The following is a 19,037-nucleotide window of genomic DNA, read 5'->3' on the forward strand; positions in this document are numbered from 1 at the left end:
ACGAAGAAACACGTCTAGGCATAAAGTTAATAAGAGTGCGGATGGTGTCCTGAGAGATGGCTCTCCATTCCCTTTCAACCATTTGCCACAGTTCGTGATATGAACGAGGCAGGGGCAGAGTCTGCAAACGGCGTCCAATCACATCCTACACATGTTTGATTGGTGACAGGTCAGGAGAGTACGGTGGCCAGGAAAGCATCTGTATACCTTACAGAGCATGTTGGCAGATGCGAGCATTGTGTGGTCAGGCGTTATCCTGCTGAAAAATTGCATTAGGCAGCCCCTGAATATAGGGGGACTGCCAACCGCCGCAGTACATTATCCAAGTATCGTTGGGCCGTCATAGTGCCGTGAATACGAACTAGAGGTGACCTGGAATCGCAGGCAATAGCGCCCTAAACCATTATGCCACGTTGCAGCGCGGTGAGGCGTTCCACAGCTACTGCCGGATTAGATCTGACTCCACGTCGACGCCACACAGGTATGCGGCGACTGTCACTGGATAAACAGAAGCGTGACTCATCTGAGAACACGACATTTCGCCATTCTGTCATCCACATCGCTCCAGTCCGGCACCAGTCTAAACTTTGGCGTCTATGCTGTGGGGTCAATGACAGTCTTCTTAACGGATGCTGTGAGTGCAGGCCATGTTCAACCAATCGACGGGAAATGGTTCTGGTCGACACAAGAACATCCAGGGTATCTTTCACATGCTGCAGAATCGCGGTACAAGTGATTTGCGGGACCGCCACAGCTTGTCGGCGGATGCGTCGATCCACACGCGCTGATGTCACTCTGGCTGAACCTGCACCCCTCCTTCTTCCCACATTTCCTTGTTCCAACCACGTTCGCCATAGCCGATGCACCGTGCTCGCATCCATGTGGGTATCAGCTGCGATTTAACGTAAGAACCAACCCGCCTTTCTCAGTCCGATCACCTTACCCCTCGTAAAATCGTCTATCTGCTGGAAGTGCCTTCGTTGACGGCGGCCTGGCATTCTCTCCTGTTACACGTATCATCCGGGACAAAAACCAAATTTCTTCGATAATTCGTCTGGCAGAAATAACGACACGAATATTGCCCATTCCCATTCCTTCCCTTATATCTTACTTCACGTGCGTCGGAAAGCTGCGCATTTCACATCATTCGCATAACTCTAACGTGCGTCTACTCTAATATTTGCATAAAGTTCTGACCACTCCTTCTTGATGTTGCATTTTCAATGTCGAGCAGTGTATATAACTCATCAGAATAAGGTTTTTACGTACTTTTGATTATACTTAAAATACAACAGTGCTTTTCTATAACTGTACCATTTTGAATTCTATAGTAAGTGGCCATCATAAAGTTAAAATATTGAAATCTTACTTAGCAAATGACTCCAGGAAAAGTAAAGCTTCAGTCCTGAAAAAAACTTCAGTTGAGTTTCGTTTTTAAACAATGATAATTTTAAATATTTCAATACTCTTGCTTTTAACAGATAAGTATGTGTAACTGTTATTATTTCATCTTTCACATTCAAAAGCAAAAAGAATAGAAATCTCTGCGAATGACAAAAATGGTCCATGGAGCATCTAAAATAGAATTTTAGATTTATAAATATTTGTAAGAAAATTATAAAATTTTATACAATACAGACGTTAAAATGATTGACATAATAATCATTTTGTCAATCATTTTACATTTATATGTTAGCATAAGTTATTATTTTCTTTCTTGTAAATAACAACGCTCAAAGAGCTAAAATGTTTAAAAGTAATAATTCTCCCATCAAACTCTCTTTTTCTGCTCACCTGTTCTTTGCAGAGCCATTTTCATTGTATTCTCAATTGTGCTGTTTTTTACCTTTGGTATTTTAATACCAGTCCCTTGCGCGATTAACAGGCTAAAATAGTAATTATAAAGCTGAAAAGATATATAATAATTAATTAAGTTCAGCTGGTGTAATTTCATCAAAGTATTTTATATTTCTGATTAGATATTTCATGATTTAGTACATTTTGATTTAAATAAATCAGATTAAAAAGTACAAAAACATTCTTAGAAACTGCGTTTATTGTTTTTAAACTGTTTAGTTTGTTGATCAATAATAGATTGATTAAATTTGAAAGTTAAAAGCTTATGATATACTGAATGGCAACACGCGGCAAGCGGAATATAAAAGTATTTTAATTTGAAATAGCAAGTTTGTTGTTTAAAGTTGAAAGTTAAATATTTTACGTTTTGGCCACTGCTCAGTTTTAAATCGGCGAGTTTGTTAATCAGAAATTTAATTGATTCTACGAAGTATGAAATTAAAAAAATATCTGAAAGCCTTCAGATTTTACATTACGCACAAAAGGACTTTTTTTAACGTTTTGTGTGTTATCTTTATTTATTAAATATGATGTTCTTCGCACTTAAACCATAAAATTCCATTTGACAGCAATATCACAGAATAATTTTAAAATGAGCATATCTTCAGAATTTCCGGTACACAGTCTCTTTCGTTAGAGATAAAAATATTTTTTTTTCGTACAGTGTTGCCATTGCTCGCTTTGAAATCGTTGAGTTTGCTAATCAAAAATTCGTTAAGTGATACAAAATATGAAATCGATAATTGAACAAATTCCAAATTAGGCTTCCATACGCCCATATTCGTCGGAGGATTACGCTATTCAAAGCTACATGGCTCTAGGTACCGTTGTTTTATCACAATGCGAGAAACATAGCTACATTTATGCAGATTCTTCATTATTTAATTTCTTTAAATATAATGCAGGACTCTAAAATTTGGTGGCAACAGATTGAAAAGTGAAACGGGCATTTAAAGTTTTCGACGCAAATGCCAAAACGAAATTTTAATAGACTTTCTGAGCTATTGCCCTTTGAGCTAATAATAATAATAAAAAAACAAATTCAAAATTCGTGCTTCAAGCTGCAAATATTCGGATGGAGGATTATGTGCATCATCAAATAATCATTTGAAATGAGATTCATTTTTATTTCTGCAGAATAAGAAAACAGTATCCTGTATTGGATGCATACTTTTCGTCTCATCGTCTGAAAGAAGAAGTTGACTTTACAAACAAACAAACAAACAAAAAAAAAAAAAAAAAAAAAAAAAGATGATTAAAATTAATCTGTTGAGGTTTTAAAAGCTAATTAACCATATACTGCATAAAACAAGTAACACCGTAAGAAAATAAGAAGTAACTTGATTCGCGTGTGTAATAAATTGTCTGTCTTGGACACTTTCCAAATGCCGAATTCTTGAGTTTCTTCTTTTTACAGAATAAATTCTCCAGTTCATAATTACTTGCATATATTTCTAACTCTTTTAATTAACTTTAATGGTTGTTAGGTTTTTAATAAGCTAATGCTTCAAATAGTAACGAAGATCATTTCATAATTAGTTAATAGCTATGATCTGAGAACTAAAATTTCAATTCAGGCACTAGATTTTGTTAATTCTGTAAAACAAATACACTCTTCTCTTACTGCAACTTACATTCTCGGAAAATAAGGTTTACTTTATAACAGGAATTTTTAGATTTAAACACACGATATTTCGCTGCCGGTGACAGGGAAGTTTATAAAGCAGAATACAGAATTATATACGGAGAATTAAATAAGATTTCCAAATTAAATATTTCTTTGAATAAAAATCTTCTATTTTGATTGTAGAGCTATGGCTATGTTTCGAGAAATAAATCAAATAAGATAAGTTTTGAAGATAAGACAATGCGGTCGTATGACATCTAGTGTAATCACGTAAAATTAAAATTTATATACTAGCAGTCTGCTAAGTTACTGTTAAATTCTGATTAGTAAGGAAAGTATAACTGAGGTTTTGTACTGATGCTGATGCTGATAAAAGAAATGCATGTGTCGTCAATTTTAATAATTTTACAGAAGGTTTCAAAAAATTCTAATCAGTTAGAAATCGAATAATTTTGATTATATGACACTTTTTGACTAATTCAGCTAATAAAAACATTTGTGCTACAGACACATTTCTACGAGGTCCGTATAGAATTTAAAGTTTTATGCATTTTTACCGAAACATGCGCTGTGACTAAAAACCACATTGAAAAATTTATTTTTTTCGTTATATTCGGAGCCATGTTTTCATGTGCAGTCTTTCGAGATATAATAAGATATATGCATTTTTCAAAGCAATTACCATATGAAGAACTATGGAGGGAGTAAGAAACTTCTCGATTTTCTCATTTAACTTGAAAATCAAATCTTCTAACTCTTAATAAATCGCGCCTTCAATGATTCGCTTCACACCTGGGTTAAAAAAATAAATTGTTCCTGAAACAGTTCAGTTTGCTTACACGTACAAATAAACGCCATTGAATAATCATCGACTCTTAAACTTAATTCTTGAGATCATTGTTACCATTTGCAGAATCATGAGGTTATTTTGAAGCAGGATACGTGAAAAATGAGCAATGCCCTCGACGGGACTCGAACGTGGACCTCTCGAATACGCTCCGAGTGTGCTACCGTTACACCACGAAGGCATACAGAAAGGAGGGAGAAAAATGTATGTATGTATGTTTCTCGCACTGTGGAAAAACAGAGGCATACAGAACCGACAAATTTCGGACATAAATAGTTCTCCACTCGAATATGTGCACTCTAGGCCCAAAATTTTGAATTTGCTTATAATTTATTTTCTATTTTATGCGAATTCAATTAACGTTTGATTAAAAGCTCAGAGATTTAAACCCTTCGTGTTTCCACTCTGTTTCGAGAAAGATATTTATGTTTCAAATTTAATTAGAAAAATCAGCAATACAAAAGAAGTGTGTTGCCACTTAGCAAAACTCAATATATTTGTTTTCTGAATTTAATCACACTGCAGAAAAAGACGGCACGTTCAGTGACTAAATTTTGAACACAAACGAAGTCCTCCACTCGAGGATGTGCACCTCAAAGCCTGAATTTTGAATTTCGAATTTGCTATTTATATATGTCGTATTTTGAGCAAATTTAATTGTCTTATGATTGAAACTGAGCGATAAGAAACTTTTATGCTATCATTCGACAAAATGCATATTTCGAATTTAATCATATTTCTAATTAATTTTCGAATTTAATTTTTCAAATTTAATCACGAAACTGAGTGTTTTAAAAGAAATGTGTTGCCACTGGCAGATAAAATATTTAGGAAGATAAAATATTTTTATCTTAGGAAGATACTTAGGAAGATAAAATATTTTATCTTCCTAAGGGTGTATTGTCGTTCAGCAAAGCGTTAAGGTAATATTTTATTTTTCTTTCAATTTTATTCTGTTACTAAATAACAAACCAAGCGACTTAAAAGCAATTAACGAATTCATTTCGATTATTATTAATTTCCAGCTGGACACGAGAAACTACATTAGCTGGATTCATTAAAATCATTGCATATTTTCTCCTTTCTATAACTGTTTTAGGCGGCTGGCTGCATAAGCGGCTAGTATTAATAAAGCAATTAAAACTTTAATTGTAAAAGCCCCTCCTCAGTTACTACACCTTTTTTGAGTCAGTACAGTGTCAATCCACGGAATAAAAATCAGCAACTTCAAAGCAAAATGTTCGTAACAATAGCAAATGCTCAGCGGTATAAACGGAATACTACTTTGCATACAGATTTGACTATCACCTAATAAATGAGTCCATAATTAGCAACTCCCATAATTTCTCGCCAAGTGTTGAAAATTCGCAATATCAGGAAATTAAAGCTTTTGTCAATTATGACTACATTTTAGATTATAAATTCAAACTCTCGTACACAATTTTCACAGAAGTGATTGGTGACGCTTTCCTGTCTCTGAGAAAATCATTTCCACTTCGCAAATTAAAGTTTGCACTGTGGTAGCAGATTTGAGATAGTATCTGCTTTGTGGAGAGAAATCATGTTTCATTTTTACATGCCTTCCAAGTCCTTTGCAACAAAGCTGAGGATAAATGAGTTCAAAGCCTAAGACAGGGTATGTGGTATGCGCAGGTAATCTGAATATGAATTGGAAACTTACTATCGTTGCTATAAAATAATTTACGTTTAGAAAATGAGTTTAAGAAAAAGTTCCTGATATCGAGAAATTAAAGGATGGGTATTTCTAAGCAGCTTTGTCATGAAAAGTATTGATGAATGTGAAGTTTTTTTAAAATGAGTTCTTATTCATAGAATCTTCTAGAATTCGAATTTCAGAAAACACTGGCATGCTCCTATCGGCATATAGCCAACTCATAAGATTATATACATATATTAAAATATTTTCAGTTAAAGGAAAATTTTGTACGATTATTAAATTATGATACTAAATTAATTAAACTTCATGAGTTTATTAGTAACATATTTTTAGCAGCATTTTGTAGAACTATAAATTACTTATGTGAAAATTCTTTTGGCGTATCATTATAACAAAACTGGAAACTAAAGAATGCTACACTAGTAAATAATCAAATATTATCGTTTAATTGCATTTTTTGGGGAAAATGTTTTTCCCCAATGGCGGGCTCTAGCCGTTTATAGGCAGTGGCCACTACTACGGCCGGAAGCTGTGGTCATTTTATTATAGAGGCACCTAATAGGTGAGCCGCTGTTGCCTCACTGAAAGGGCAGGTAAATTATATCCATGCCTTCTTCGGGATTCGAGCCTGGGCCCTTCGGTACGGTAGTCAGTGTTACTAACCACTTTTCCGTCTCGGCGGCTAAAGAGAAAAATCAACTTAGAATTATTCTAATTTATTTATTAACGGATTCCTCAAGGGAAGTGGAAAATGACGTTCCAAATTTTGAAATCAAATATCTCGGTCAATTTTTGTTATAACGCGAGTCAAGAATTTTTTCTTTTTCTTTTCTAAGAAGTACAAACGTTTTTTAAATATAAGTATAGGTAACCACGCTAGCGACTGATAGACTTTGCCCTATATTAACTGCAGAAAGAAAAGGACTGTATATCTCGTATCATTTTGCATATTTTATATGATTTTCATATTTCATTTTGCTGCATAAAACTACTTGATACTATCCCCTACAGTGATACATTGATACATATCCTTAACTAGTGAAGGATTTAAAAAATAAATTAAATTACATATTTCAAAATTAATGATTTTTTTAAAACCGAGCAATATTCAAAAATTGATCAGATTTGATCAAGTTGAGTGCAATTCTTTTATTATGTTAAATACGCTATTCATCCCTGAATTTACCCTTAGCTTTTGAGTTCAAGTTTCTGAATTTTTTTTCAATTGATCATATAATGCTTGATATCCTCGTTCTCAAGCATTTCAGAAAGGCGAGCTTCCCTGAATTTTGAAATTGATTCCTCCTTGTAGTGTTTGACTTGGTTTTACCACTTGATTTGCTCGTGTATTCTGAGTGTATGAGATCTGATTGATAAAGTAAAAATAGTGAAGGACTTCAAGAAAACGGGGATACCTAATGTTCTTGCTGGTTCTTAAGATAATTGCACGTTGGAAGGCGGACTGTACGATGATGAATACTAGGACAGTGGCGACAATGGCTATGACTTGCAAGCTGTAGCAGACGACACAGATAGCAGTTCCAGCAGAGCTGAACGATTTGAGCGCTAGGGAGTAAGAATAAACAACGTTAGAGTGGGAGGTATTCAAGATACAGGAAAGTAGAAATGAAAATATCTTATTAAATATTTTAATGTTAATATTTCTGTGTTTTCTTAGTGGAATGTAGGTTTTTTTTTAAGAAGTAAATAATATCGTGACAGTTGCTAATAATTTATCCATGAATCCTTGCTCATTTGATACGTTGTTACCCTAAAATTAAATTGTTCTCATAGTTTTATAAGGTATTTCTCCCGCCTTCTTTGCATGCCTTCGTGGTGTAGTGGTCAACGCGCTCGACGCATAAATGAGAGTTTCGAGTACCGGCGAGGGCATTGCTCATTTTTCATCGCCTGGTTTAAAAAAATACCCAATGTCTCTACAATTCTCCCCTGTCGATTTTCGTATAATAAAATTAGGAGAATACGGAAGTAAATACAATAATACTTTAAAAGCGTTAAACCATCGTTATTTTTACATGAAGACCGCATCTTCTCAAGAATATCTTTATCACATTCTCATAGGAAGTTTTTCTTTAGCTTCATCTAAGAGCTCACTGTTACTATCCATGCATTTATTTTGCATGAAATGATGCATAGAGAAGTAAGTGTGACCTTTCTCATTTCAATTATATGGCTCTACATACCATGGTGGTAGGAAGCCTAGTATCATAGACCTGGAGCTGGGTTTGAATCCCGGACAAACCATGGATGTTTCTAAGAGTGTACTGTCTTTATGGTATGAGAGTATTTATTAAAATATTGTCGTACCGAAATTCTTTCAAGAGGTTGCTTGAAATATAGGAGAATGTGAGACTCTTGTATTTTTTAGCAGGCGGATTCTCCTTCAAAACTGAAAGACTTAAGTGCATGGGAGCACTTGGAACATGCGCCTGGGCGATAGCTACATCCTGAATAGGATAAGCTGAAATTGTGCATAGCATTTCTGAAGCTAACATAATGAAGATGGAAGAAATGAGATTAGGCTAAGCCATTACCGAGAATGCTAGTTAAGTGTTGTGAATTGTAAGTTAACCGAACAGTAACTTAGTATCCGGTTGTAGAAAAGTCGGTGTTGCAGCGTGAAGAACTACTGTCCAGCTAAGAAGGTGCTAATTTAGGACGATAAGCAATTCTGATGAAGCTGAATCATAGCAGTATTTGTTCGAAAGTCTTGGTGCTACATCAATACGTGCATTGTTCAAAATGAGAAATGACTTTGGAAATTCCCATAATTACCTACCTATAAGGTGCCCAAAGACTAAGCCAACAAGCATAAGCAAAATTTATAGAACTAATTTGATGTTAATGTAGATAAGTGAAAAGATAAGTCAAAAGAACATTTCAGTTTTCCTGTTATATCATACAATGCGTTTCGCATATTTTCAACCATTAAAAGTCTAAAAAAAAAAAAAGAAGCAAATTACTAGTTGGAATACTACAAGAAGCAAATTACTAGTTCAAGGTCATTTCTCATTTTGAACAATGCACATATTGATATAGCACCAAGGCTTTCGAACAAATAGTGCTATGATTCTGCTTTATCAGAATTGCTTATCGTCCTAAATTAGCACCTTCTTAGCTGGACAGTAGTTAAACATTTAGTTAAAGTCTCCGTCTGAACACTCGTGAAAAGAAAATTATTAAGCTGGATTGTTGAAACAAAAAGCATACGTATAAAATTTTATATTTTGAAATTTTCTAAATTTTTGGTTAAGTTTTAAATATTTAATCCAGTTCTGAAAATATACGCTATATAGTGATTAAAAAGTTTACATAAATTCTGACGCTGAAGCCAAATGCCAAACTTCTGTTGGCTGCTGTGCTATCAAACTCATGAATTTCATTTTTGACAACTGTAAATAGAAGTAATAACTCAGGAAGTAAATGATGTCAACAGGTAGTACGATGAACTGACCTGTTATAGTTATAACAAAGTATTAAATATATTTTTATGCATTAAATGCCAATAAATTAAATAAGAAATATGCTATTTTACTGAATTACAATAATTCGCAACTCGACAAAAGTTTATTTTCCTCAAAAATTAATCTTTCATTGTAATTGCACTGAATTTGAAAATAAAATTATAATTCATAAATGGACTTAGCAACTGAATCACTTACTTGCTAAATATTTAGCCAGTTTATGAAATTCCCCATTCTGTGTATCCTATTAAACTACATTCATGAATTATTTCTGAAAAATAATTTCATTTGCCTCTGCCTTTTAACTGTAAATTTATATGTAAGGAGTGAATGCCATTTGTAAAAAATCTTGTCATCGAACTCTAAAAAGAAGGAATTCATCTTTCCGACTCATTCTCAAACTTGAGCACGAACACCATTCGCTCTCTGTAAATTGGAGGAGCAGAATATTCCATCAAACAGCTAAACTCTTGAGAAGAATAAATATTTCTCGGAATTCGTTCGGAAAGCGTCAGAATTCTAGAAGTACCAATTTAAAATACGTTTTTTCAAAATACTGCAGTAATTTATTCGTAACACAAAATCTTCGCTTTCTGCGATACCATTCTATGCATCTCAAATATAAATTTTTCTCCAATTTAACAAGACTTGCCAAATTGGAAATAAAAGTACTGTGCCACAACAGTACTTTTATTTCCAATTTAGTTATAGACGACTAATATTTTGCGACGGTGAAGTGCTGTTTTCATTGTTGTGCAAATGATAAACTTTTTATTAGATATAAGTTTTATCTTTTATTAAATGACTAGACTTTTGTTTACATCTTAATTTGAAAATCCTTTTCACAAAGTTAATATACTGCATCAATGTGCTATACTCAATTACGAATCAAATGAAATTGTTGAACTGAGGTAAACTTTCATTCGTTTGACTATAGTTCGAAAATCACTTCTATGTCTACTAGCTGTCAAAAACTGACAGTCATATTCGATGCTGTGCAACGTTGCGTGGCAACCGTATGCAGTAGACAATTACTTCCGAAAGTGTCCATCATACTTGAGAATATAAACGAACACTGGTACTGAATATTTTTGATAAAGTTGTACTCTAAAACTTACGAATAACGATTCTCTAAATTCAAGAATTCTAGATCACAGACGTCTAGAATTGAAGGTGGTCGTCTTAGACAAGTTTTTACTGTATATAGTTTCAGAAACGAAAGTGGTTATCAGCTCCTTTTTTAGTATCGAAGGCGTTCTGGAGCTGAAATTTTCACCGTTGTCGAAAAACAAGATACTGTTACAAAAATTTGCAATTTAGGTTTTATGTATTTTGTAACATTAAATATTGTTTGCAATTTTTTATTGTGCATATTGTGCAATAATTTTACTGTGAACTTTCGTTTAATCGAATTTTTGGTTACTTATTATCTTAATATCTTAGTTTTCCTTTTGTTTTAATATGAAAAATAAAGGGTAAACATATAAATTTTTATAAACCTAAGGAACGGGCTAACACATAATTTAAAAATTTGAAATATTAAACTTTGAAGCTGGAAGGAAGAAAGAGAGTTTTTCTGTAGAAACGAATTTTGAATTGCGATCTCTCTGAAACTTCTTCCCAGATGAGCACAATATTGCACAGAAAATATTACTTATTAGATGATTTCGCAGCTTAGCGAAACTTTCCATATTCTTGAATAGATTTTATTGCAGAAAATATGTACTTTTCTATTGGCAGGATCCAACAGATAATTATAGTTTCAATTCTACTGGATTAACTCACCTTACTGTTCGATTTGAAATTCTGTTGGATAGTATGGATATTCACTTTTCTATCTGTAGAATGCAGTTTTCTACTATATTTCTGTTGAATAGATTGGCCTCTTTCTTTTGGATAGATACCAACAGATATTCAATTTTCTGTTAAAGAATTTGGATGTTTATCTTTCTTTCGAATTAAAAATTGAAAACTCTGAAGTTTATGAAGTCTATAAATCGAAGTACTTGACTGTGCAGCCAGATAGCTATGATCTTCAGTATTTGGCCACAGAAAATGAGAGTATTTAGTACGCTTTGCCATGGCGGGTGAGTAAGACTACTTTTTAACTATACGGCAAAGATGTACTTTGTGTTGAATTCGTATTCGGAAAGAATGCCAACGAAGCATTCGAAATGTCATTGTACGCATGTAGTGACGAAATATTTAGCCATTATTCAATATGTCAATGATATTATGTAAACATGTTTCAACGCGATTACCGGAATGATTGAAAACGTACGGTATAACAAACTATCCACTGCGAGTACGGTTGTCAAAATTGCGCTTCCCCCGTCGATAGAGACTGAATAGTGACTACCATGTAAACGTTTCGAAAGTCATTTGCGTAGAGCCATTAAAAAGGAACGTCCAAATTTACTTAAGAAACAGTGTTTTGCTCCAGAAAAATGCCTCACTGTATGTTGTTTGGTTTGATTTATTTGATTATGTCAAAGTAGAAAGTCCTACTTTGACATAATAAATACATTTCAAAATCTAAATCCCAATATTCGAATTCGTGAATCAAACATATAATAGTAAATTTATAACTCTGTTGAATAAATTCATACTTTTATTATTTATTGTTAAGTAACAAAGAACTTATAATCAACATCTTCAGAGAGCCGCCTGCTTTATTTTAATGACATTTCGAAGAAATCGGTAGCTATTATTAAAATAATAGCACTCTCTCAAATATAACACAAACAAGAACACCTTAATAATAAACGAAGCAACTTTAAAAAATAAATTTATGTCTTGTATTATATAAATACGTACAGTTATAATGAATAATTAAGTGAAAAATCAGACAAAATAAAATGATCTTTAGCCAAAATTCACTAAAAGCTGTTCTTGGAATAGCGATAAAGAATAGAAGGACAAATTCATTAAAATAAAATGTGATAATATTATAGATCAATAAAGGACTAAAGTAAGTTCCATCTCGCTGTCTGCTCTTTGCCTCTCTTTCTCGTTTCCTTTTTGTCTTAAACTCCGCTATTTAAACATTATCATGACAGCAGTGCTATCATGAAAACAAAATGTCGCATGTAAACAAACTGTGAGTTTAAGGATTTGTTTTTGCGCTTTTCCAAGAAAAATATTTCCATTCCTAAATTAAAAACGTTATGAAATCCACTGTATTAAAATTTCCCAGTGCAAAGTAAGCAACATTATTAATTGAAATAGGAAGATCCATCAGTCATTACTTCTACATGGTAAGAAGACTCAGTACCCTGAAAGGGTACCGTTTCCAATGTTTCCAAAGTTAAATCCTTGGAGACAAATAAAAATCCGAAATAAATAAAATAACGAAGCTTTGTTTGGAGTATATTGCGGAAAGCAACATCGACTGAAACATGTGAAATGTTTAGGTGAGCTATTTCAGGATCATACTGCAACTATCGCCCCAACAAGGTGACGTAGATCTTCTTTCGGTGACAAATCTAAGAACAGGGCAGCTCATGGCAAGATTGAGTGCATGTCTTTTAACGTAAGCCTCTCGAGGGAACTTTCTTGTTGGGCAACACGTCAAGGCGAAATTTGAATACATGGTAGTACCACAAATATTAATTTTTGGACTTCAGTCTCTCTTAACCCTCTGAATGGCATAGCCGCCTTTTTATCCATCATGAGACATTTAAAATTATAATATTAGATTATAATTTTAAATAGTTTGCTTTCTTTCTATCTTTATTTCTGAAAGCGCAGATTAAACAGAATTTATTAAAAAAAATTAGCTAACAGAAGCTATTTAAATATAGGTCTCCAATACCAGAGCCTAGATGCGGTGCAACACAGAGGGTTAATGCTATTGCTTTCATTCTTGAAAACTGTATTCACCTTATTTTAAATCCATAATTTTGTAAGAAACACCAGAGATTGAACCAAAATGCGGTTTTATTGCTGCAAATAACTTTATTGTAGGAAATGTAACATAGAAAAGTTAACAAAAAAATCTTAGGTGGAGTTGGACATCTCTTGGTACAATCCCTCACTTCCTGAGATAGTCAGTGTTACCATATGGCGTCCTATGGATGAACTTTGCTTGGTAGTTGGGGAACATAGCGACTCGCTCCTCGTGAAGTTCGGTCAGTCTTTCTGGGATAAGGCCACGCTGCTTGTAGAATCCACCCAGCTACTAGTCTTGAACTTAGTTCTTTTGCAGAATTCACTGTGCTACTAGTTTTGATCTCAGCTCTCTTGTAGAATCAACTCGGGTACTATACTAGACCTCACCACTCTTATGGAATCCCTTCGACTATTAGAGTTGACCGGAAGGACCTAAGGAGGACTCAGCGTCTATGGTGCTGTTGGCAGCCTAAATACTCTGTTTTTATCTGCTGTACTCGAATCTGAACTACGCTTCTACAGCTGGAATCTTCAACTTTTAAACTGAGAGGTTTCGCGAGCTGTGCGGGGCATGAAAAGGTTTGGCCAATATTTATTAATAAGATCAGTAATTAAATAAATTTAGCGCCGTGATATTAAATTGCCTGAAATATGTTCTATATATGTGATTGGACTGTGTGAAATGCCATCCCCCACCTGTATAGTGTTTGTCCGATGTTACTTTTCCTCATCACATATTTATTGTAGTGTTCTATATCTTAGAACTTTACTTTGCAAAGGCATAAACAGGACCTGTTACTAAACAAAACTGATCTCTTCATTTTGTAAAGGCATGAAGAGAACTTGTCACTAAACAAAACTGGTCTTTACCGAAATACCCAGTTTCATCTATATTTGTACCATTTTATACGTAGGATCATTTATTACTGGTTATTGAGTATAGAATCCTTTGTCGTGCAAAGTATCCAGTGGCTGACAAAGCTGATCTTATTCGAAATGCTCTTGCAAATGCATTCATCTAACATAATGGTGAAGTCGTTTAATAATGCATCGATAAGCTCCTACATCTAGTTGGCATATTTCTTGACAATGCGTGCGAGGTATGATAATTAAATAACGAGAACTTGCTTATAGAATAATTTTATTAGAAATTAGCAGAAAATCATTCTACACTCTATTTCATTAATCATCTTGCAATTCAAAGCAATGAATTTTTCCCAGAGCGAAAGGCGTCCAAAATTATTCGGTACAAAACCGTTGTCGTGTTCCTCTGAATGTCTTCAAGATCATCAAATGGGTCACCTCTATTACAGATTTCAACTTTATGAAAACTAAAAATGTCTCGAAATGTAGATTGAGATTATGCTGAGGTATAAGGAATTTTGTTTCACATATTCAGCTAACAAGAGAGTTTGCGCGTTACTATGTTTAAGACCCAACCTCGTTGTAGAATCTAGCCTCATTCGTACAGCTCGGCCTTTTAAATCCTCGAAGATTTTGCGGCTAAAACAATAATTGAATGTCAATGATGCGAACTCTTTCGCGAATTACCAAACCTATATTTATATACATAGGCTTATGATAAGAAATGTTCAACGTACACAAACTTCAGACAACTTTTTTTTTCTCCTGATTTGATGAAACACTTGATAACAGTTAGATGTTTTTGTGTCAGCCATTTTCGTGGTGAGAGGTTTTAGAGGTATTAGATTTTTATGAACGTGCAACTCCGAATCTTCGACTATTACCATTGCACAACGTGATAGCCCTATATTGCGATGTATTTGACTTGGTATACCTATACTCGCGTAAATTCGCCAGTTTTTTCGCCAGCCTGGAATTTTATATCATTTCACATCGTTGCTTGCATTCCCTTGTGATAACCAAGGCGGTACTGCACTTACGTTTTTCCTGAACTATTAGCAATCATATGCATAGAAAACGTACAACTCAGTGGTCTTGTTCCTCTATGTGGTTTTCAAATGACAGTACGATTTCTTATACTGTGCTCGTGACATACAACGAAAGCTACACAAGAATTTCCAGCGAATGTTTCCTCTTCATTGCCTCTCATTGTCTAAGGAACAATGATAACTTTTCGCTCATTCACATTTTGTGAATCAACAGTAAAATCATTTAAGACTTCAAAACTTTGATCACAATTGTACTGAGTTATTGATGAACTTGTAAAATTCTGCGGATTCCCCTATAAATTTTGTGACACACATGTGTAAATATTGCAGGTAAAAAGTTCAAATAATTTGCATTCTTTAATAGTAACTTTTCATGAAGGCTATAGAGAATATAAAATAAAGAAAGAAAATACAAAATAAGCTGTGAACCGCGGCCCTTCTCTTTCTTGTTGGAAGATCAATAGTACGCACTTGAGTCATGAAAGTACATTCGTGTGAATTCAGTAAACACTTATAAACCAACTTATATAACTTTTAACAAATAATAAATTAACAAATTTGAAAAAATTAAAAAGAACCACTGGTCAAAAACATAATCCACAGAAGTCTTTAGAGAATCTTCATTACTCAAGAGAAACAAAAACATAAAAATAGGGTTGATTCTTTGTCTTGTTTTTGAAAATATAAAAAATCAAAATGCATAAACTAAAAATTTATGTAAAATTTAAACGCTATCTGTCTTGAAAATGTTTTCTGCAAATAAATTTCTTTTCAGCGTGTTTCGTGAAATTTTGTCACGCCGTATGCTAATCACGCATCAAGCGGAATTAGAAAATAAGTTATTAGCTATTTTCTTGTTTTCAAAGCAGTAAATCTGTTACTGAAATTGCTAAAAATGTGAATTTTCTATGTTATTCTGTTTTTAATCTTATAAACTGAATCAAAGAAGAACATCGAGTTCTTAGGCGGAAAAAAAGCAGTCGTCCATTTCTAGGCAAGTTTGCCTAGGAGGCTCAATGATCCGTGCTTCTGAAAATTTCAAGGAACTTATGATTAAACACTCATGACCCACTTTCAAGGAATAGATGACTCACATACTGAATAATTTAATGAAACGTCTGAGATGCCACTTTCTTGTAAAACTGTCACTTTTCTCATACAACTGAATTTTTTACAATTGGACATCATGATCTTTCAGGAGGATTGGGCATTTGTAAGAAAAGTAAAATTTTAAGGTCTTTATTTCAAATTCAAGTACATTCAAATTCAAGTACATAGACATTTTTAATACTAAGGCGAAGTCATCTCTGTGAATAAGAGAAAATTTGTATTTTTGTATAAAGTGATCACATTAGGACTAGATAAATTATACCGTTATAAAAGTAAAAGGGATCACTGAAAATGTTCAAATTAAAAGAGAACTTGACAAAATCAGTCCATGCATTAGGTGTTGGAAAAGCATATAAACTCTATTAAATTCTATCTATTGCCTTTGTTGTTATGTAAAATTTTTAAATAATTTTTCAAATTAAAATTGCATAATATTTAAATAACTGAGCAATTTAAAAGCGATATACAAGTATTTACTTCTAAATAATTCATATCTTCAACAAATGTAAATTTCAATATATGTTAATCCCATGATTTATAAACAATTAAATGGATTTTTACAAATATTTGCACCATTACTGTACTTATAAAAGACATTTTCGACTTCAGTGTAGCTTCAATGTGTATTTTTTGCACTTCACCTAATAATAAATATAATTTATAATTTGGTCAAGTTTTAGTTTTAAATTATTAAATTATTGTTTTCACAAAAATAGATAGTATTTTAAATGTATGGTATTCTAATGCTTGATATTCTGAAGAATGGAATAAAGATGTTATTAAAAAAGACAAAATAAATTTTAACTCCCTAGCCAGCATTTTACAGCAGTATCTGAAGACTTTCAGCAAGTACAGAAGCCCCTGTGCATAGAATTGGATTCCTAGAAATAACATAAGATATTTAATACATTTAGTTTCTTTTCAAATAGTTTTATTTATACTGCATACCATAACCTAGTTGAAATTTGAAAAATCAGATTATATCTCTTTTTTATAAAGTTTTAGAAAACGAAAAAATACTTGGCATATTCTTTTTCTAAAAAAAAGGAAACAACAGACACAGTAAGTAAAAATAACTGAAATCCAAGGAATATTATTTCAGTTAATCAGTTTTAACGCTACATTGAAAAAAAAAATGTTTCCTGGAAATATTACGAAAAGAAACTATTCGTTTAAAACTTTTCCTGACACTTTTTGGCGTTTCTTTTTCCAGAAGACAATTATGGAAAAAATTTTAAAATACATTCAGCTTTCTGTTTTGGACTCGCTGTGTACATTTTAAAGTTTTCCTTCCCGGAATTTTGGCCTTTCGACAAAATAAACAGAACTTTTTGCAACAAGCTTTTTCTTCTATACAGAATTTACCTTTTGGAATTCTAAAAAGCGACATTTCTTTCTATGAATTTTTCGATATTTTTATTGTTTCTTTTATGTAGGCTTAGATGATTTTTATATATTCGTGAATGTTTCTGTGTTATATTTACGGAATTTTTAAACTTTCGAGAGTGAGATGTTTTACTCATACTATGAATCTTCAACACTAGAAAAGCTTTATCGAAAACCAATGACGTCATTAGATCATAATTTATATACTTAGGTAAAATGTGTAGTCTCACGTTGTTTGGAAGCATAAACTAAACTGAGATTCAAGCGGATACTGAGCGACTTACGCTATGTTCCGGACGAAAACAGAGAAACGCAAGAAGGTTGTAAAAGGCCCTTTTGTTAAATTTAGATAATTTACAAAAGGCACTTCTTATGCTTGCAAAACTAGCCAGCATTTATGGTGTAACCCAAAGTAATGAATTCAAATTAAAACTAAGTAATTTAAGTTAGCCAAAGGCTAAATAGAATGATAATACTCAAGTTGGCTTAAACCTATGACGGTATGACAAGCCCTAATGGCGAGAATAACGCAACGCCGCAGACAGCTATCGAAGAGATTCAACTAGTAACGGGACCTTCAGCAGGTGGAACATGCTGCGATTCAACAATCTAAAACCTTCCTTTTAATGCTATCTCTTTCTACCTCATTTGAATGCGCGCGAACTAAAATTTACGTTCTGGCAGAAAACAGAAAAGGAGAATGACAGTAAAGATCTCGATTATAAATTAACTGTGTGGAAAAATAAATAAATTCTTACAAGTGGTTTACTGCCTCATTTTGCCGTTGTTGTCAAATAAAGGTTTAATGTATCTTAAAATCGTTTTATTTTACTGTTTATAGAAGCTCAAAAGATAAAGGAATAGGCGGGAATTATATTATTTATATTTTAATCTAAAACACACATGAATTATTTTATTGGGTCCTCATTCCTCGGAAGCTATTGTGAATTAAAATAGCCCAGATTTGTATACTTGTTTAACTTGTACTTATGCAAGGGTAACAAATTATAAACTCTTAAAACTCTTCTTAGGGCTTCCGCATTAAAATAATTGAAAGGTTTATCGACAAAGAGGAATTAAACAAATAAAACATAAACAATTAGTGCGTAAAAGTTATGACTAAAATAATGCATGAAATGGGTATACAATTCACGATAAAAGCTTAAAGTTTTAAAAAACCGTTTAATTGACAATTTGAATAAGATCTTTTCAGCTTGATTCTAAAATCGAAATTATTTACGAT

At 33.1% G+C, this 19,037-nt stretch overlaps 1 protein-coding gene across 1 annotated transcript in view; it reads left to right on the top strand.

Moving 5' to 3' along the window:
* Nucleotides 1–19,037, top strand: part of LOC118184652 (uncharacterized) — a 254,716-nt gene that overhangs the window by 59,152 nt on the left and 176,527 nt on the right. The window lies entirely within an intron of this gene.

Source organism: Stegodyphus dumicola, chromosome 8 (genome assembly GCF_044657685.1).
Source record: "Stegodyphus dumicola isolate Sdum_Otavi_A_Nest chromosome 8, ASM4465768v1".
Classification (NCBI taxonomy): Eukaryota; Metazoa; Arthropoda; class Arachnida; order Araneae; family Eresidae; genus Stegodyphus; species Stegodyphus dumicola.